The 17138-nt window shown below is 48.5% G+C and overlaps 1 protein-coding gene across 1 annotated transcript in view; it reads right to left on the bottom strand.

Moving 5' to 3' along the window:
* LOC105695568 (RNA binding protein fox-1 homolog 1-like) overlaps positions 1–17138 on the bottom strand; it is a 125775-nt gene that overhangs the window by 80568 nt on the left and 28069 nt on the right. The gene's annotated exons all lie outside the window — the stretch shown is intronic.

Below are 17138 nucleotides of genomic sequence, written 5' to 3' on the forward strand. Positions count from 1 at the left end.
GAATCCTGATTTTTTAGGATTTTTGGGAAAGTTTATGCATGGTATGTATTTTTCTTTTTTTCATTTGCTGCCAAGGATTTTTAGGGTAGGCCAGAGGGAATGAAGGGGCGAGTGATCTTTCCACCCTCCGGAGCGACCCTCCAGCTCCGCTTATCAGGATTTTCCGGGATAAAGCGAGATGCAGTCGCCGGACCGAAAGAGTCCGGAGGGCGGGATCGATCTATCGCAAATAACGGGGGGAGGACGAGGGTGCAGGTGTCATTTATATTCCTTCCCCCGGGAAGGACCATTTGTAACTCGCGAGGACGACTCTCGAACCAGAAGCGAAAACAATTTCGCCGGCGAAACGGCGTTGCGAGGAGCGCCGATAAAACAACCCTTGTAAAAGCACCCTGCACCCCCCGAAACCCTGTACACGTGACGAGTAAAATCGGAGGAATAAAATCCACCCCTTAAAATAAATATGACGTATCGGGACCCTTCTTATCAAAAAGAGAAAATAGAGAAAATAATTGTAAATAAAAGTAATGAAGTTGATGGGAGCGATTTAAACATTTTAGACGCAGAGACAACACATTTTCGGGGGTTGTTCAATCTTTCCCCCTATCAAGGGGGTGGGTATGGGGGAAATTCGGAAAATCGAGGAAACTCCGGCTTATCGAGAGGCTGTCCGGTTCAGGGATGATCCCACCTTGCCGGAGATCCCGGAAACAATCCCCGACGTCCCGTGATCCCTAGGGATTCCTAAGGCACGGTGCCACGTACATTCTGACGACCCTGGAGTTTTATGATCACCCTAATACCCCATAACGCTTTCCTCCGGCGTCCGATGCGCGTCTCGGGCCCCCTGATAAAGTCGGGGGACACCGAATTCTTATCAAGCCGTAAAAAGGGGATCGACTGTAGCTCCAGCCCGTGAAATCGCTGGATGATCGTCGCGAGTGGGGGGTAAAGTCGAAAAAACATTTACGAGGGGGAATAAATAAAGGTTTACAGCACCTTTTTGTCCCCGCCCCCTCGACCCAGTTTCCAACAGTTATTGCTTTCGATCGGCCCGATGTTTCTGAATCAACGGGCAGTAAACCCCTTCGAGGCCGGCTGGTCATCCCCCAATGGCCTTTCCAAACACTTTTCCAACCCCCGCCATGGACTTATCGCGGAAAAGAATTATGGAGGAAATGCTAAAACCCTCAAATTATTTTCTACAAATCAGACCACGCAGTGCACGCCGTTCCCCGAGTGGCGGGTAGTTCGAAAATTCCAGATGAGCGCCTCTTATCGTTATTTTTCTCTTTTCCTTCAAGGATTGACGGATCAAGGACAAGTCTTTCTCGGCCAAGAGCTCCGGCCCCGATTTTCTTCGAGCTTATTCGCTTCTGAATGATACATGAGCCGCGAGTACGGACTGATCGATCCCTGTCGCCGTTCCAAAGATCGTTCGAAACTTCTCCGTAAAATATTTCGCGAGCGTTCCAAAGATCGTTCGACATTTTTTATAAAAAAAAAGGAAAAAAAAAGGAAAAAAAAATCTAAAATTCGACCCGGGTGGTGTTAATTTTTACGAAATCCCACCCCGACCGAGGATCGCTTTTCGCAACCGGAGAAACCGCCGATGCAGGTAGCATTTATTTATTTACTCTTTCTCCCCCATCATTTCAACCGAATAGACGAGGTTAATCCAGGTGAGGGGAGGACTCGATCAAACCGAATTCCACGGGGGGGTGGATACGTTTAACCGAGCCAACGGGGATTCGGTGCATTCAATAAAATCAGATCCCGCCGCTTGATTGGTGTTTCTCTATTTTTTAACCCTTTTTTTCCTAGTTATTTCTTCTTTTTTTTCCCTCGAATTCTAGGCGGAGGAAAGCGAAAAAAAAGCCAGGTGATGCGAGAGCCCGTTACAGGCGGAATGGCACGCATTCGGAGACAATGTACGTTCAAAAAAAAAAGGGGGGCAGAGAATAAAAAGAGAGGGGATTGGTAGTAAAAGTTGACCTACCCCTCTCTCCCTCTCAGGGCATCGTAAAAGCGCGAACGTTAACCGGGGTGCTTTATAAAGCTTTCGGACGGCGCGCCGGTCGGAGTGCTTTTAGAGCGACATAATAAATACTTGGTGGCCTAATCTACGGCGAAACTGTTCCGAGCTGGTCTAAATCGGCCCGTGATAAGCCGCTACAAGCTCCCCGGGTATTATCTGCGGTTCTATGTACAGGTGCACAGGTAAACAGGCCCCGCGACCAGGTGAGGTATAATCTCGAATTGGAGACTGCGCCCTTGGAACTCCGTGTAAACGTTTCTCCTCGTGTTCTATATATTTTTTTCTTCCTTCTTTATTAAATTTATTAATGGAGTGTTTTGCGGTACAAGATGATTCCAGATGATATGAGATATTTTTCAGTCCCGACTTTCGGTCTCGTCGCCTGGAAGAGCGCTCCAGGTTTCCTGACCCGGATCAACCCCTGGAGGTCCGGATTAAGCGTCCCCGGGAGCGATAGGGGAATTTGAATGTTTAATTGTATTTTAATTCGCTAATGGCATTCATGTATTCGCGTTCTGCTCGCCCGAACACGGCCATCTAGATTGCCACGAGGAACGGGAGAGAAAATCTCTCCTGGAAATCGTCGGGAAGACGCGGACGTCGTTACCAGGAATACGCGCTTTCAATGGCGCCTTAATTCCCGAGGCGTCCTGGAAATGCGAGGAAGACGTCCCTCGTATTCACCATTCCCTCCATTTTAACGGATTAAAATCGTGACGAGGATAAAACACCTCTCTTTATTTATTACAAATTTAAATAACAGCTCCTCCTCAACAAAGGGAACCGTAAACCAGGTCGCGAAGGGTGCGGAAAAATATTGTTCAACCCCTTTTGAAAAATCCTGACGGGAGAACTTTCGCGTGGAAATGTGCGGAGGGAAAATGTAAACTTGCAAAACGGAGGAAAATTAATCTGGGATTTGGAAAATCTCGAGATAGAGATAGAGCGAGAGAGAGAGAGAGAGAGAGAGAGAGAGAGAGAGAGAGAGAGAGAGAGAGAGAGAGAGCCGGATTATCTCGAAGATCCTGCAGCGGCGTTATTGTAACCCTTTTGTTACATAGAATTTCCCTCGCGAAAGTTGCTCGCTCTAATGACGGGAGTTATTACTACACGCGAGGTGAAAAGTGCACGAATGCGGAAGTCGCGGGTGAATCTCGCAACGCGAAATGCAAATGTCGTTAATCCGCCGTGAAAACGGCGCAATGAGATCGACGTGAGAACCGGGGTTTATTTCCACATAACTTGGTATCACGGTCAATAAATCGCAAGCGTGGGGATTAAAAATAAATAAACCGAGGCAGCGAATGCTCGAAATAGCTCAGTTCCGCTCGTTCTAAAATTTCGGAATTTTCACGAATTTTTCGACTTCTTTCTTTTTTTTTTCACGTGATTTCTCTGGAACGAAAATCGGGGGAAAATCAGGTTTTACCGCAATGGCGATCGTCAGAGGTGCCGCGGGTTTATTTAAAATCCCCCTGACGCCTAATTAATATAATTAATACCGATAGTCGTTAACAGTCACGGTCGGTTTGCAAGAGGTTCCTCAAAGGGGCGTCGCGACGCGCCGCTTAATATTCCAGGGCCGAGCATGCGCGGGCTAATTTTATTACCCCGGTGCATTTTCAATTAAACGCGAGCGTGCTTCACCCCACCCTTACACCCCCGCCGCCCCTTTGCCAGTTTCCCGTTGTTAAAGCGTCCCGGTCGGCGTGTCGCTCGGTTTAATAATCTCTCCGCGGACAACGACGTCACGACGACTCCTTTGGACGTTTTCCTTAACCCCCTCCCCTTGTAACTCGAATTTTCGTCCCCTAAACCGGGTACAACATCAATTATCCCAATATCATGGCACCCCGGACTGTAATTGCTCATAATGTCCTTCGCGATTCGCGAAATGCGTGACGCCATTGAAAGCAATAAATTCGGTATTCTGTAAAAAGGCGTAAAAAAAAAAAAGAAAGGAAAGAAAACGAGAAAGCGCTTATTTACCCTCCGCCTGCCTTACCGGCTGCAGCGCCGGGGGATAAATGAGCGCCCGCGCTGACCGGCACAGCGAGGTAGCGTCACGAGGCGGGTGGTGGGGGAAGCAACCGCGTGGTGGGGGAAGCCGGTGGGAGGAGGACGGAGCATCGAGTCGCCGCGAGTGGGAGAGAGATGAAATGCACAGTACGGCGGCGGAGAGGGGAGAGGCGGGGCACGGAGTCTGGAGATGGAGAAGAGCGCGCTCGTTCCTCGCGGCCGATATATTTGGGCCTGGGGGGGATAAAATGAAAGGGAAAGGGGGGGGGCGTTACTCCATTCCATCCATCCTTTCCGACATTCGCGACGAGGCGGACGGACGAAAGGGTGTGCGCCGAGTTATACGAAGTGAGTAATTGAGACTCGTCTTACGTGTTGGCCGCACGCATGCTCCCCCACGCATTTGCGGAAAAAGGAAGAAACAAACGCTGCCATGGAACTTTAGCACTCGCAAATCTCCTTAGAAAGGAAATATCGATCACAATTCCTGGATCAACTAGAGTAGATAAATTATTTTCCCCCTTTTCCATTTCAGGTCGACCGCTTGGAGTTTTAAAAATCGAGGAAAAAAAAATGTAAGACTTCGAAAAGTGAATTCAAAGTGGAGCACCGCATCCTGGAAAGCGGTTTCCTGTTTAGGATCTGAAACCGTCACTGGGGAAAAATCGGGCGTCGTTTTAATCAAAGCTGAAGGGCGCCTTTAGGTTTTTGCGAGGATGGTTTACGAGTGGCAGGGCCCGGTTTTACGATCCCTGTAAACAGCCGAGTGAGCCTCGGACGACGGGAACGACGCCGAGGCGTCGTTGCGGAAGTCGTGTCGGAAGTCGGTCCAGAAGAGGCCTTTTCCCCTCTTCTCTCGGCCGAGGGAAGAACCAGAGGTACCCGGAATAAGGCTCAAACGTGGAAAAGTATCCCTGGCGAACTTCGTTCCTTACGAGGGGACGTTAAGTCGACCCTCCCCTGGGTCGCCATTTTTCCTGTCCCTTCACGACTTCCGGAATGGGACGGTGGCTTCGATTTGACGTTTCCCCAGGCGTGGAAGCCTCGACTCTTATCAAACCACCAGGTCTACATCCTCCCTTCTTCCCATAACCTCTTCTCTTTATAGAATATAAATCGAATAATAAAATCGACAGGAATTATTCCGCGAATTGAAATTAACCGGGGATTTTTCTAGACATTATTTTTTTTTCCACCTATAATTCCAGTCTTTTATTTCAGCTAGTCGGACTTCGACTCTTTGCCAGGAATAAACGTCTCTCGAGTAAACCTGACGGTAAATCAAGTTAATGCCCGACGTACATTCGAAATGGAAGCTTAAGCCGAATGGAAGGGCCCCTCTTTCCCTCCTCTCTTCTAGTCCCTCTCTTCCTCTCCGTCTCTCTCCGCCAGGAGACTGCTGCGGAAAGTTAAATACTCTAATTCGTATTAATGGATGGCCCGATGCCAGCCGAGCTGCAGACGGGGGGAATCTTCTCCTGGAAGAGCCGCCTCTCCAGCAAAGTGCCAGATGCACTTTCGCACAGTTGGTGAACCCTTGATGCAGCGTCTAATGCAACGTCTAATGCATCGGACATCCCCGGATCCTCGGGCGAATTTCGGGGGTGAATCGATGCGCCGAATTTATTTAATTCATTATTTATTTAAAGCGCGGCAAACAAAAATTAATTTCGAATTTATATCTCTGGCGCGTTAGAATTTCAGAAGCGAAGACGCGACGTCCCTTCTCCAAGTCCATCACCCAATGGCACAATATTCGGGTTAGCTCCTCCGAAAGGTAATTTCTCTTACGTCCAAGTGTCGGTAACTGCAATCTGGACCGAGTGTTCCGGATTGGCGGATATATACACGCGTATACAGTATATATGCATGTATATATCCTTGCATCGAAGGGACCATGATCGCCCGGAGTGCAGGTCGATGCACCGAGACATTACGTCACAATGTGACGAGACGACGTAAAAATGAATTTTCCCTCCGTACACAGGAATTGCAATAAATCGGCGAACGCGCGAGTAATGGATAAATGTGGGGAAAAAACAAATAAGTAAAAGGCGGATTACGGAGCAAAGTGGATTTTCAAGTAGCTTGCCGGAATGGTCGAAGCGCGTTTTAAGCCTATTTAATGTCCTGCTAAATCTACCGTGAAATAGCGCGAAGTCGAGGACCTCCCTCGTTACGTCGAAATCGTCGCTTGTTCGCACTCGGGGTAGAAAGAATTCCCGCTCGAGTTTACGACTAGAGAGTCGATCGCGACTCCGAAGTCGCCGTACGATTCCGGGCAGAAACGACCGGGCGGTCTAGTAAAGTGACCGCAAATACGTCGACGTGACCGTCTACGCGTTTCGCAGAACACCTTTCGCTCAATTCCTAAAATCCGCATTTCGTCGTGGAATCTCTCTGTTTATATTACATAGTTACATTGATATTCCGAGAAATTAGTAACTAGTTATAAGGGTGCCTAAATATAACGAGGAAACTGAGAAATTACCGATGAACGAGGTGGTCGAGAGGTTGGGGCCTCCTCTGTAGCAGGGTAGAGCAAATGTGCGGGGGCGAGAGAGAGAGTGCGAGGCGGGCGGAGGGCGAGGGAGCGAGAGGGAGATACCCCCGACCGCAACGTGTGCTCGCGGTGTGGTCGGCTCGCCGCGAAGTTCGCGGCATCAAACGACAAGCTCCCATTGGTCGGCCGGCGGAACCTCGGCCGACATCCCTCAGTCCCGGTCGGGCGGTCCGCGGAGGCGCACCTCGCTCGCGGCACGCGCCCTCGCCCACTTCCGCGCGGCCGGCCCAAGGGAAAGGGCCAATAGGCCGGGCGCATCGGAGTGCGCGCGCACTCGGTCCCCTCGGCCGCCAGTGCCCCCGCACACGTCGGCCGGCATGCAGGCGCGTGCGCCGAGTGGCCGTCCGTTCCTGCAAGTGGAGCCCACGCAGGACTCTCGAGGACAAGAGGAGGCCCCCCCTCCCGGATGGCAGGACGAACTCGCGCCGAGGGTAAGAATACGCGGAACACTAGGTATGAGAAAAAAGGAGAGGAGAGGATATAAAGAACCGACGTGCATCGATTCCCTATCGATCTCCTAGCGGATTCACCTGAAGCGGCGGACCGTCCAGGAATACCAATTCCGTCCACACTGCGACACTCCCTTTCATAGCGAGGAACGGACAACTCCTGAAGCGACGAGCACTGCCATCACGCACCGAGCCCTCCATTGCGAGGAGTGCAAGAGGCGTTTGCATCGACGCAGTTGCACGTCCTCGAGAGTCCGGTCGAACAATGGACGTCTCGCGATTGAAAATAAAATCTTAAAAATTGTTGCGGACTTTTCTGTACCCCTCCTCCTGGAATTTACTTCTTTTTTCTCTTTTCCGAGGCTCCGTGGAATGTCCACTTTCGCCGGCATCGAGACCTCGATCGGCGAAAATGCATTTCCGGTACCTCGGGACGACTCGATGCAGGATAAGAGCGCATATAACGGGGGCCCCGCCACGCCGAGATCTCATTCAAGCGAGAGGCCGTGATGAAATCTACCGACTAGGAACGGCTCGTAGGTTGGCGGCCGTGGGCGTGGAGGGACCCCGGAAATGAGAGGACGCCGTCGCCTTCGCGGTCGCCGTTGCGCGACGAAAGGAAATTGAAAACTGCCTTATTCGAGGGCGCGACGACTCTCCCTCTCTCTTCCTCGTCGCTCCGAAATTCGCGACTCGGCTGGAACGGAACGCAGATTTCGAAATATCACACTGAATCAATCCTGAATTTATTCCCGAGTTTCATTACCGGCGACACGATTCCTGGACACTTCAGCGAAACTGCAAACGAAGATTTCCTCATTTTTGTGACATCGTCCCCCAAAACGAGTCGGCAAATTTTCCCACAGACGGGGAATGAATAATAAATTTTCCCTCAATTTCGAATGCCCCGTCATATGGAGTTTTAATCGCGCCGATTAAAAGCTCTGCTTTATCCAGCCACGAGGAGCATTTATGCATCGCGATATGTGCACACCGGCGCGATGCAACGCGCATTTTCCGGGGGGGAAAAAAAAACCGAGGCTTGGGGAAAAAGGACGAGTTTGCTTTAACGCGATCCGAAAGGGGATTTAAATAGGAAATCCTAATTTACATGTAAATCCCCGAGGTGTGGTAATCATTTTTACGGGGCCGCGTCTAAAAACGCCGACGTGCGTTTTTCACGGGCCGGCCGGTATTTACGTATTAAAAAATTTCGCCCCGGTGATTGAATTACCTCCCCTCGAATTTCTATTGCCTGGAATTGGGAATTTCCGTTCCGCGGCGAAATTAACCCGGCCTCGAATTTTCCGTAAAAAATCGGAAATTTCGTCATCGGGGTCAGTCAAGTCCGATCATCGACAATAGATAAATAAATATAATTGCGATTAATTAATCGTACCGGGATACTTAGGAATTGTTTCATTTCGCAAATATAAAATTACTAATACGAAAGGGGATGGCGAGAAGGGGGGCACCTCGAGAGCGTGCATGTAATAGTCGCGCTGTAAACCGACGTGCCCCCTCCCCCTTCCCTCCTCGTAGGGGAGGGTTTACTGCTCCAAATTATCCGGCATTAAAGTCGGCTAACGGGGGATATTTCCATCGCGTAATGTCGAGTTAACGAGCCGGTCGAGCTTTTTCTCCAAAAAGCGTAAAGGAGACGAGTGCTCCAGGTATTACTCCTTCGCCGGCGCAATTTCCCCTTTACGAGGCCCCCGAATCCCCTCGAAAGAGCGAGAGAGAAAAAAAATAATACGGGGGTGAAATTAATCTATATAAATGATCCCTAAAAGCGATCATCGAAGCCTCGTTTATCTCTGATATCTCCATACAGAAATCCGGCGATTTTCAGGGGGAAGAAAAAGAAAAGAAAAAAATGCAGAGAAAGAATTCCGAGGGAAAGAGGCAACAAGGAAAAAGGAAGACACGGGGACAAAAAGTCGTGTCATCCCCTAATCGGACATCGATAGTACACGCGAGAAGAGAGGAAGAAGCCGGTTCGATCGAGGGAAGTAATTTTCCCGAGGGCAAGAAGTGCCCGGGAAAATTTCGCGAGAGCGTGTCCTCCATTTTTTCCCAGCTACCCCCCTCGGTCCCCCCCCTGCATCTACCTCCGGGTCTCGACAGGATAATGAGAAAACTTCGATGGATTCGCGTCCCGGCGAATCGATGGACGAGGCTGCATAAATTACGCCTAATACGCGGCTGACATCTCGCATGCGCGGAGGGAGAGAAGAGGGGAAAAAAAGGTGCAAAATTTATTAAAAGCAAAAGGTTCGTCTCTCCCCCTTATCGATATTTTTTAGAATCGCGTCCATTTCCATCGGGGAGGCTGGCGAGAAATTCGGAGACGAGGTGTCTCTTCGTATAAATCCCGAATTTGGGATATATCGTGCTTTGTCAAAGGAAAAAGATCCTCACGGGGAGGTGGGGGGAACGAGAGGAAAGGGTGAAAATGATAAGGCGAGAAGAAAGCGGACCCAGAGGCGAATCTAGAGCGACTCGCTTTCTCCGCCTCGGACACGCGCGACTCGCGTACGTCACGCAGGAGGTCTGTAACCCGCGACACGTAACACGTAACACGTAACGCGTAACACGTAACGTATAACTGTGATAAACGCGATAAGGGAGGAAAGGGCGATAGGTACACAAGGGGAAGGGAGTTCCTCCCGCGCGAGTCGTTGCGGCTCCCGAGGGACCTTTTTACAAGGTTAGGGCTCATAAAATCCGGGAATCGTCCGGAATCGTATGACTAGGAGGAGATTTTAAGGTACTCGAAGCCGACTTCGGGAGTCGAAATGATAAGAGGACCGACGTAGGGAAGAATCGTTGCGAGTTCCGGGCCAGGTTGGCATCGACGAGGGGAGAATTCAGGGGGACCTCCATGTACAGGGCCACCAGGATATTCGGGAACGGTGGCCTTCGGCTCCCCACGAGGTCCTTACTCGAGGTATTACCATAATCCTGCCCCCTCGTGTCCGTCTATCCCCTCGTGGGGATATGGAGACCCCGTCCCCTCTTGTGGGGACCCTCCTATGGAGGAGATCTCCCTGTCAGGGGAGATTATATTACTTTCGAATGCGCGACACTTCTTCCGACGAGATATTTCATTCTCTCTCGTTCCTTTATAAGGAAGTGTACTCTGTATTTTATTCCTTTAATAGGAGGGGGGATTATCAAGGAGATGGCGGCCTCTTCAGGGGGACGGATTGGCGGTTTATCTGGGAAAAAAATTCGTTTCGAATATTTGACGTTTCCTGTTTCGATATTTAATTTATTTTTCTCATTCTTTTCAAAGAGAAATGGCAGCTTCCTTAGAGTCGAATTAATCCCGCTGATAGTCGGTTTATCTTATTTCTAAAAAATTGGTTTTGAATATTTGACGTTTCCTGCCTCGATATTTAATTTATTTTTCTCATTCTTTTCAAAGAGAAATGGCAGCTTCCTTAGAGTCGAATTAATCCCGCCCAATCTAGGTTTATCTTACTTCTAAAAAATTAGTTTCGAATATTTGACATTTCCTGCCTCGATATTTAATTTATTTTTCTCATTCTTTTCAAGCAGTCATGGCAGCTTCCTTAGAGTCGAATTAATCCCGCCGATTCTCGGTTTATCTTACTTCTAAAAAATTGGTTTCGAATATTTGACGTTTCCTGCCTCGATATTTAATTTATTTTTCTCATTCTTTTCAAAGAGAAATGGCAGCTTCTTTAGAGTCGAATTAATCCCGCCGAATCTCGGTTTATCTTATTCTAAAAAATTGGTTTCGAATATTTGACGTTTCCTGCGCCAATATTTAATTTATTTTTCTCATTCTTTTCAAAGAGAAATGGCAGCTTTCTTAGAGTCGAATTAATCCCGCCGATTCTCGGTTTATCTTACTTCTAAAAAATTGATTTCGAATATTAGACGTTTCCTGCATCGAGGTATTTAATGTTCTTTTTGTCATTCCTTTCAAAGGAAGCGTTCTCTTTTCTGTTCATTTAAATGGACGCAATGGCTTCTTCAGGGCCGAGTTAGCACCAATTCTCGGGTATCCTGGAATATGGGTCGCGGAGGTGAGTAACGGCGCGAACGACTCCTTGCGGGCCTCCTTTGTGCGATTCCCGCGGGAACGGAGCAGAGAACGGAGGTGCGAAGAGGTTGAGAAACGCTGAGGGCCGCACGCGATGGAAGAGCGCATTGTTATTCACGCCGGCGGTTTCCGGCGCGGGTCGTGCTGCCCCCTGCGTGGCAACCGGTCGGAACTCCGCCGGGACCGATTCGGACCGGTCGACGTCGGACCCACTAGATCCATCGTAACGATATCAACGACCAGCGTAACGGAAAGGTCGACCCCCTACAAAAGGTCCAAATCCCCCGCTACGGCACAACGATCCCCCCGAAAATGGATTAAAAACCAGATAAGAATGAGAAAAGGCTCGGGGAAAAAGAAATGAAAAAATAAAAGTTTCTGCTCCGGCCTCCGAGAGCAGAGGTAGGTGGAAGAAAAGAGAGAAAGCGCGGCGGCGCGCCGTGAGAGCGAGAGAGAGGGCGAAACCCCTATCCGCCCAGTTCAGTCCCACAGCTTCATACGAACTAAACCAGAGGGCGAGATATGTCAAATGAAAATCGACCGTCGCAAGGACCTTCGGAAATTCCTACTTTAATTCCTGGAGGATGCGAGAAGGCGCGAGAGAGGTTTTTATTCGGCCATCTGGAGCGGGTCCAAGGCTTCGTATGAGCAAGGCGTAGCATCGAGGAGCGACAAGGAGGGATCGCATAAAGGAGGTCTCGAGAGGGGCCGTGTTAACCGAGAAAATCCACGTTACGGCACGACCTCTATTAATCCTGCCGAGGGATCGGGAATGGTTCCCTCTATTCCTGCCAGCTAGGATTACCGGCCATCCCTCTCGCGAGTGCCCCGTTTCCGTCATTCGTCTTCCCTCGCCCCGTCTTTTGGGAGGAATCCCCGTGAATCACCGCGCGAGAACGATATCACTCCGAAAATTGTAGGGCCTTAACGATCCCGAACAATCGCCGCCAACCAACGTGGAGCAACATCTTGGAATATATATATATAAAGAAAATATAAAATATATAAATACAGCTTGAATAAGTGTCGTTTAATTTTTCTCGTATTTTCTTCTTCTTTTTCTCATTTTTATTCCTCGCCCCGCCATTTCTTCCAATAATTTCCTCTCGAGAGGACGGAAGGAATGCATCGCGCCGTTCGGAAGGCAGAGTGCACTCGAATGGAGCGGCAGGTCTGGAAGCGATTTCTAATGCCATATCGATCGGTCGAGGATTACTGGAGCGCGTTAAACGTCACGTTCACCGACCACGTTTGCACCTGACGCCGGGCGATCAGCTGATCGCGCCTTTGCCCCGACAGGTCGTAATCCAGCATGGTTACCCAGACGTCGAGTAAAGCCATGGAAATTCTTTAAAGTGGGAATAACTCGACGACTCTCGAAATCAATATAAAACGAATAATTAAGGATATAAAATTTAATAACAGGGTCTTCGAGGCCTATACAGGGAGGAAGCGATGAGCTCGTCGGAGGGAATTCCGAGGATAAAAATTCAATTAGTGGGGGAGAAAAATAAGTATATAAATTTCCAAGGTTTTCGAGTTTGAGGGAGAAGAGGTCAAGTCGATCGGGACTTATTTCGGGACGGAGATTCCGCGAGGATAAAATTCCCGCGGTTATTTACTTGTTTAGGGGCGAGTTAGTCCGCTCGGGCAGTAGCCCGGCTCGGAACGAAGGGAAGTTCCGAGGGATTTTGGCTCGCAGCCATCTCTCCCGACAAAGGCCCGCCACTGCGGCCTACTGCCCGGCTCTCTCTCCCTCGGCCGGCCCCCGGGGGGTAGCCGCGTCTCTCTCGCGCTCCCGCCTCCCGGCATGCCTCCGTCTCCGTCGCACTCGCGGCGCCGCGCCGCCCGGCCGACTCGCGCTCGCCGTATACTAACCAAGCAGCCGAACAGTGTCCCTAACCTCCAACGCCGCGGAAACCGGGGAGGGGACCTATTTTCGCGAGCGGCCATTACACACCCGTGACATTCTGTCGCGTTAACGATCCCAAGGAGAGGAGCATCGTCTCCCAGGATGCCGCGCGGCTCCGAAACTCCAGAATTCCGCAAACAACGATAGTCGAAAAAGTCCTAGGGAATATAAAGCCACGAGCAAATTACCACCCCGATCTCCTACTTTCCACAAAATTCCTCACCCAAGCAAAAGAAGAATTTTACATCGACCCAAAGTCCCTCGAACAATGCCAAAGAAATATTCTGTCAATTCAAAGAATGATTATTTCACTCGAATAAACTGCTTACGACAGTTTCAGTTTCTTTGAGTTAAGTGATTCATTGAATAAATATCCCTTTGGTTCCATGCCAAATTATTGCGATCATTTTTCAGTCGACGAGCGTCCCGCGCCCGATGTGGACGCCACGACGGTCGGGCCCGGAATGGTCGCGCGATCGGTCGGGATTATCGCGACGGCGCACGTCCCCGTGCGTGTCCTGACGTCAGACTTCCGGCCAATCAAAAACCATCAACGCCGCCATCTCCGAGGGCGGTGTGTGTGGGTGAGGTGCGCGCGCAGGACGGAAGGTCCGCCGTGTGCGACTCTCCTATATGGGAGGAATCAACTAGATGTGGGCTTAATTGAGCGTAATTCGTCGTCGCCGTTCCGTGGGAAACGTCCGCCCGACGTCCTCTCCTCCGTCGAGAAACTCTTAGAATCCGCGACTTGAAAATAAACCCTCCCGATCGCTCCTCTACGCTGAGAAACGAGAAATACCCACCGAACCGAAGAAATTCCTCCAAGGAATTGGACTGATATAATTATCCTTTTAATTAATAAAGTATAACCTTGGTTCAATGATATTTTCTTTTTTCTCTCAGGGTACATATAGTGACTACAAACCTAGGTTAAAAAAAGAAGAAAGAAACTCCACGTCGACAAGTTAGAAGTCGATTTATTTCTAGAGAATCGAAAGTCGATATTAAATGGCCGTCAACATGATTCTCATGATTGCGATAATAAGATTAAGAGTTAATTGGAGTAAACGCGATTGTTTATCCTAATTCATTTAGTTTTGGTGGGAATTTATGCTTATCACTGTTTTAGTTTAGTGACGAGCGATTAGCAATATGTAATATGCGTGCTTGTCAATATTCCATGCAGACGTTATCAGAAGGGTTCTTGGCCCTGGAGATGATTGATACCAAGAAGTGGGACCGGAAACGGGAAACGCTCTCCCGACTGAGGAGAGTCTCGGGTGCACTGCTTAATTCGTAATTCTCTGTACTGGCACTGTGGCAGTTAAGCTTGATACCGGTACTCCGGGTCGATCGATACCAGAGAGGGAGAGAGAGAGAGAGGGACCAACGTCAATCCGGACCCTTCCAGCTCTCTGTGCTAAACCAACCTCGAATTCAGCCGGCAATCGATACTCGAACTCGCAACGACCTCACGCGTATACGGCTCTCCTAGTATTCTTATTTCCCTTATCAACGAGGGTGGATAAGAGATACCGCGGAGGAACCGGGAATTCGCATCTTCCATGATAACGCGACACATCGTCTCGTCCAAAAGCGATATTAATGAAATGATGCGGAAAGGAAAAATAAAAATTACCCCTCCCCTTCGGGGTGAACAAAAATCGATTTACCAATTCATGGTGAACCCTTGAAATTATTATTTATCGGAGGAGAAAGAAAAATACCGTCAGTCAATTTGAGGTTAGGAGAAACCACCCTTATGGGCGTATCTAATGGCTCTCGGACCGTTTAATAACCGTGAATCATTTTGAGGGTGAAAAACGCGGAGGGCAGTTTAACCGGCAAAAATGTGTGTTTATTAGAACGATACGCGTTGGAAATTTATCGCTGTGGTTTATGGAGAGAAAGAGAGAGAAAACGACGCTCGTCCCCTCGATATCGATAGCGAGCCGTGCATACGCTATTAGGATATAACTCCTCGTCTACTCGCGTGGCGAACGGTATCTACGGGTATTTATAGCGCCACGATTCCCGCCGTTTGCTCCCGTTAATGCGTCAATTAATTCCATATTTCTGCGGCAGTCGAGCGGCGTTTACACGGGGAACAAAAAGAGGAAAAGGAAGAGGGAACTCGAAGTCGAGGCGAGGCCGCGGCCACGCTTCGCCAGCGGTGTTAAATTAATCCAATTAATTATTTCATCCGAATTTAACCGAATTAATCCGGGAGACTGGATCCCGTAGAACCTTCCATATGGGAAATACATCTCCTTAGAATTTTCGTAGAAGCGAAGATGTCATCATCCAGGCCAACCAGCAGCATCCGAGAGATGAGTCCGACGTGGACGTCGCATCTCGCGCGACACGCTGTCGTTACTCTCGATTAACGCGATTAGCGTCCTTGAGTACCAGTAACAACCATTGTTACTCCCGGCCCGGTAGTCGTATATCATGTAGTACACCTGTACGAAGACCCTCGTACCCCTGCACCTCGTCCCCTTACCTCAATCAAGGGAAGGAAAATTCCATTTGGCAGGAAAGTGACGGAAAGACAAGGAGGAAAATGAAAAAAAAAAATGCATTAAAGACGTCGTTACCCCTCTGGGATGTTTTTCCTCCCTCTCTCTGAATTATCTTATAACCTCGATCGCGTTATACGGTGGTTTACTGTTTACTAATCATTTATTACGAATTATTTCCAATTTATTTGTATCGGCTCGAAGAGGCCCCGAGAAAACCTCGCCAATGATTACGGCCCTGTCCTGGTCGACTGCATCAATTACTCCGCGGTCCCGGTTGCTCGAGTGCGAGTACTCGTAAGTACACACGAGTACACCCGAGTACGCATCGAGAGAGCGCCGCCGCTCTCTAGTCCGCAATGCCACGAAGAACGGCCGAGCGTGCGGAAATTCTCCGTTCTTAAAATTCCTCACTTCCCAACCTACGCAGAAAGAAAAATTCATTTCCCAGAAATAAAAAAGAAAAAAAGGACACCCCGACATTTCATACCCAAGGTTGAAAAAAAAGAAAACAACGCGTACATTTATTTCATTTTACGCAAAACGTCCGAGCGTGCAGAAATTCTCCGTTCCTAAAATTCCTCACTTCCCAACCTACGCAGAAAAGAAAAAAAAAATCATTTCCCAGAAATAAAAAGTGAAAACCCCGACATTTCGTACCCAAGGTTGAAATCATGATACATATACTTATATATATGTTTACTTTATTCAAGAAAATCTCAGGAACGAAGGGAATAATGAAATTCCGCGAATAAGGGTGAAACATATGTATGTGTGTGTGGGTGTGTGTATAGTTACAGGTACAGCAGGTACAGTTAGAATTGCTCCGAGAACGCTCTATTGGACGCGCGTTTCTATTTTTGCATATTTCACCGAAATAAGCAGTTTCTAGGAGCCACTTTTTATGAATTTCTTATTCCATAAACAACTCCTACACATTAAATCGTGAATTAGAGTTAGATCTCTTTAGAAACAAACTATTTTCCTACATTTGTTTCGCTACCTTAGCACGGGCGTTTGTATTACAAGCGCAGAGTTAATATTTATTTTCCATAATAAGAAATAAAAGAAAAAAAGAAACAAATTGAATTTCAATGCATAGGTAATATTTTACATACCTTCAGGAGTAGCCTCCATTTTTTGTGGTCAAAAAACACACCATGTGACAACAAAAATTCACATCTCACGAATTTCGGGACCGATTATCGTACCGTTCCGCCCTCGAAGGTGGCCAAGTTCCGACTGAGGTAGTACGGCAGGTATAAAACCTAGGTTAGCTGTAGTTTCAGTATTACACGCAGGAACCCTGCTCTACAAAGCTATGTGAATTAAGGGGTTACACCACTTTGACGCACCCAAAAATTACGGTTTTCCAAGAATTTTTTTTAACAGTTAAAACATTTTTATCCAAATTAAAGTACAGTAAGGTATTATACTACTATTAAACTCGCTCACTGCGAAAATCGGGGATCGTGCGGTGGGCAGGTGTATAGGTGTAAACGCGTTTTTCTTAAAACTGCATTTTGAAAATCGGTGGGCACTCTAGCTCCGCCAATATTCAAT

Source organism: Orussus abietinus, unplaced genomic scaffold (assembly GCF_000612105.2).
Source record: "Orussus abietinus isolate OABI.00-Male unplaced genomic scaffold, Oabi_2.0 scaffold33, whole genome shotgun sequence".
Classification (NCBI taxonomy): Eukaryota; Metazoa; Arthropoda; class Insecta; order Hymenoptera; family Orussidae; genus Orussus; species Orussus abietinus.